This window comes from Coenobita brevimanus, chromosome 27, assembly GCF_032717465.1.
Source record: "Coenobita brevimanus isolate Jiangsu-jjx chromosome 27, ASM3271746v2, whole genome shotgun sequence".
Taxonomy (NCBI): domain Eukaryota; kingdom Metazoa; phylum Arthropoda; class Malacostraca; order Decapoda; family Coenobitidae; genus Coenobita; species Coenobita brevimanus.
In genome coordinates this window covers 16,892,998-16,898,077 of record NC_136980.1, presented here as the reverse complement: position 1 = coordinate 16,898,077, position 5,080 = coordinate 16,892,998, and positions in this window count along the sequence as shown.

Below are 5,080 nucleotides of genomic sequence, written 5' to 3'. Positions count from 1 at the left end.
ACTTTGAGGCTGAGAAGTAATAATTAAAGCAGTTTTGTCTTTTCTTATATTGCATAATTAGATGGAAAAGAAACAGCTTAGCGGCAGCCTTTGGCCTATAAGTCTCGGTAAGCATCTACTCCAAGTCAGGCTATGAGGGCGAAGCCCGAATGCCCTCCGTAGGAGCAAGCGCCCCACAGCCTGAAGGACTGGAAGCGCTTGTCTGTACAATTAGCAGTCCCCATCACGACCCCCACCCATCTTCCTTTTCTTTGGATGAAACCTCTGAAAGTATGGTCCATTGTTGGTTTTTGTCTATATTTTGTCTACCGTCGGACAATTTACTTCATTCTTCAGAAGTGTAGATGGAAGACAAATGTTCACCATAATATCAGACAGAATCTTCAAATCTTCACAGATTTATAACCCAGTTTACACTGTTATTATTCCATCAGCATCCTGTTAACATTGTCAAAATATCAGTAGATAAAGCCAAACTCATAAACTGTAGTACTGACTGTCTGTTTTCATAATAACATCTATATATATCGTACACTCAGAATATATTGTGGTAATGCATGTGAACACTACCGTATGTTGTAAGTCACAGACTGTACAGTAGGAATGAAATGTTACAGTTCCAACCCCACAGCATCCCGAACTTGAGTATGTTTGGTAGAACAATCTATGGGTGGTACAAAACTAATGAATTGCTAGTTCTAAAGCAATGGTGTCTGGATTGCTGGATTACCTGCCAGCAGTCAACGGAATGTGGCTTTGGCTTACAAGGCGTTACCTATTATTGCTCTTGAGTGTACATGTGGAGTGCTGAATCTTCCCAATTTTTCTGTCCCTTCTAACATCCAACGTGTGAGTTGGTTTTCTGGGCTACAGGAATCTGTTTGGTTTGTCACTCAGTGTAGAATCACCTGAGTGTAGCACCACAACGAGAAAGTGGATGGTCAAGTTAATAATTATAAGGGGAGATATGGCTCAAGACTCCGTTTGTGAACACCTGGTCATGCCCTGGGCCTCGTACAGGTATGGACACTTACAGTTTCACACATAGTAAGACTTCTCCAAAACTAAGCCCTTCATTCATGTATTTAGAGACTAGTCCAAAAAGCTATGCCCTTCACTCACGTATTTAAAGACTAGTCCAAAAAGCTATGCCCTTCACTCACGTATTTAAAGACTAGTCCAAAAACTATGCCCTTCACTCACGTATTTAAAGACTAGTCCAAAAAGCTATGCCCTTCCTTCACGTATCCTAAACTAACCCCTGATCATATAAAGACATTATGCAGTTTAAAACAAAAGTTGTGACTTCACCAGAAGCTTCTTAAGTATCATTACAAAGAGAAACTATTAGGATTTAGGATTAAGGAAATACGTTTATGTAGATGAAGACGTAGTGATACAGTTCAACTAATTACTGAATCATCGCATAAACCTAACAAATCTACGCTACCAAAGTTTAGTGGAGCGTCGTAAATTGATCTACTACCAGACAGGTGAGAGAGAGGCAATATGAAGTGAAGGGACATTGCATATTTACATCCGTACCAACTCACTACATCAATAAGCTCTGTTAACACGCTCAGGTTCCCATGAATTCCTTCTCATCTTAATGAAATAATCTTTCTTTACCTGGAATAGAATACAAGACGCGTGTGTGAACATGAGATGTTCACTAGCACCCTTGTTTACTCTCTTTGGCTTCCGTGGAATAATATCGTCTGGCATTAGCTGGAATAGAGTACAAAAATTCTTCCAACCATGACAGAGTTAGCTCTTTCAAGAAAATTTTAGATATTTCTTGGCATATCTGCTACGCAACTCCTTTTTTTTATTACACCCGCCCTTACAGAGCAAGCAGGGGTATTGTTATACAAAGACCACGCGCGTGTGTTTGTGTCTGTGTGTGTGTGGGGGGTGGGAGCGGATGTGAATATAATAGTTAAGACTGCTTTGATCTCATTAAATCAACCCTGGCAAGAGATGAGAGTTCACCAAGAAGTTGATCTTTTAATTCTGATAACAATAGGACAAAATTCAATCTCACATGGCGTGGTCATGGGTAACTTTTTCTTTTCATTATTAGATTTTGGCAAACAATGGAAGTGGGTTCAGGGTAATGTAAAGATAAATGGATTCAATTTTGAGAACAATCAACCAAAGACCAACTTCACAAGACAACGGGAAACCCCATAGTCGCGTGGCAAAATCACCATAAACAGCTTTGAACATATTTAGATCAAACATGGTTGAAGAGTAGGGCAAGGATGAAAGGATTCGACTTTGAAAACACTCAGTCATTGGTGAAGGTCACAGGGTAACGCCAAACGTCAGGCTCAAATTTAAGGCAAGGTCACATTTAATCATTAATACCAAACATGGAGGATGGGTTGGGGGTAAGGCAAGAAAGATGGGATTCGCTTTTGATAACAGTAAGTCAGTGTCACAGGGAAAGGTTAAATTTTCTGCCTCTAGTCAAGATGTAGGATCCAGTTGTGCACTCCTTGAGCACTACTTTTTTTCATCGTTCAACCAAAGGAACACAAGACTTTTTACGAGAAGAGGTATTTTTGTGTAATATTAAGGTATGTAGCATTATCATTAAGAATATTACTGGAGCATCATTGAGTCGCGATATTATTTCTCTCTCAATCTGATTAAACTTGATATGCCTCCTTTCACACTTTCGTATAAAATGTCCAAGCCAGTTTTTCTTACTGCGTGGTGTTCTTTCTGACTTTTTCCTGTCGGCTTCGGCCAGAGGGTTTGGAGGGCGGGGGAAAGCCTTCTTCTTTGCTATCTTTATCTCATTCTAGTAGTTCAGTTACTCTTCTAGGAGCTGCCTAGCATGGGCCAACCGGCCTACTGCAGTTATCCTCTCTTCTTATGCCAGAGATAATGTGACATCAATGCTAGTCCAGTATTAAAGATAGGGTAGGTTTTGGTTTGGTTAATTTCGCTTAGATTGGGTTGAATTTAGGTTAAGTTTCTTTAAGTTGGTTTCTGTTGGATTAGAATGGGTTGTGTTAGACTGAGTTAAGTAAATTCAGCCCAGACATACCCCAGACACACCGCATATGTACACCACATGCATCTCAGACACGTCCCAGGCGGGGTTGGAACAATTACACTTCAAAAATTTAATTACAGTTACAATTACAATTAATTTCTTTGTTTTTAAATTATAATTATAAATACAAATACATTTGGGAATAGCAATTACATTACAATTACTGCAAAACAAATTCATTTATACTGCAATTACAATTATAATTACAAATTTCCGAATTTGGAAAAAAAATCGATATGGTTATGAAAACTACAAATCTGGCATTGTAAGGTCCTTTATTTACAGTGGCACAAACTAATTTGAAAACAATAATCAAGATTTCATGTTTGTACAAGTTGCAGACAGTAACTAAAGAGCCTGTAGTTTTTCAAACAATTCACTATTGCACTTAATAAATAACACTGAACGGAAAGAAGTGACACCAAGATGAAATCTGTCCACAGTGAAGTAATTTCCAGCAATGCTGAAAACTCGCTCTGATGGAGCATATGTAGCTGTGCACCCAATTACCTCTTTTGCAAGATTCTTCAGTGGTTGCAAAGCTTGTAACACTTCTTTCCAGTATAGCACTGGATCACTGGAAAATGGCAGAGTTCCTTCCTGTACATATTGCTTCAACAAAAGACTCACTGACTCTGTGCTTCCCTCTGATCCCGTTAATTTTGGAGCATTTATGAAAATTTTGGTGTAAAAGAGAACAGTCTGGGTCTTTTTGATTCCGGGAATCCTTCTGCTAGATCATCCTTGTTAGTCTTTATCCTTTGTTGACCTCTCGTGAACCACCTCCAATTCTTAAAGCATTTCCTTGACGTATACCAGCACTTGGTCCTCCTGCTCTTGTAATGAAATCTAGTCCAGTTTGATCCTAGGATCCCAAAAAGCCACCACTTGAATATCTCTCATTTTCAAGTATGGATCCAATCTTTTCTCCACAGAGTCCAATTGCACTTTAGCCAGTTGTTCACAGTATTATAATTTGGTATTATTAAACAGATACTCCAGTGAGTGTCAAAGTCCCTGAATCTCTGGTCCAATAGGAGTTATGGTCACCTTCTTCTGTCGCTCCACAACTTCCAAGGCCTCGTGAAAGGTTCGAGGACAATCACAAGCTCCTTTAAGGCAGAAATCTCCATTGGCATGAATTTCTTACTCCTCTGCTCTCTCTGGGACAGTAGCTCAATTGCATTATTCACCTTTACAGGGTCCTTGAGTATAGATTTCACCATTTTCAGCTGTGAAGTTTATCTTGTCACATTTTGTGTCTGGAGAACAATCCTTCTAGATCGAAGGTACGGAGCAACTACTGTTGATTTCCTCACTGAGTTGATCAAGGATGTAATTTTCTGAAGCGTTGATGACAGTAATGAATTTTTTTACATCTGGGTGAGTAGACTCATATCTCACACGGATGCTGAGTCTGTGCAAAACATTCCATTCTTTGAGGAAGGTGAGTCAGAACATCTACTGTAAGCAATTATCCTCATCAATGATGTTGGGGTCACATGAATTTCCAACCCCCTCTTCTTCCTGATCTGTGTAGAACTTGGCAAGGAAATGTCAAATGCATTCACCATTAAGATGCATTTTCAGCTACGACTTTCTTTACTTTCCCTTGAATACTGAACCGGTTGACAGTTTCCTCATAGACAGATGCAGTGTTAAATGTTCCATGTCGGCCTTCTGAATTATCACAACTAAGGACACTAGACTTCAGTTCTCAGTCTCTGTTAACATAGTTCACTGATGGGAAGATAGTGTGTGTGTGTGTGTGTGAGCCGTGAGGAATGTGTGTCTAGGAAAGAGTGTGAACGAGTGAGTCGAGCCTTCTCTTTCTGCTCCTTTTTATTTAGTCCTGCCTCTCCCAAGCAACCTGAGTAGGAGGAGTTCTCTGATGATGTTGGCACTAGTGACTGGTAAAATCTAGGGATTAGGGAGGAGCAAGGGCTCTGGACCATACCCCTCTTCGATCACGAGGCCTCGGCATTTCCGATAGAAGGGAGACAAGGAGTTGGG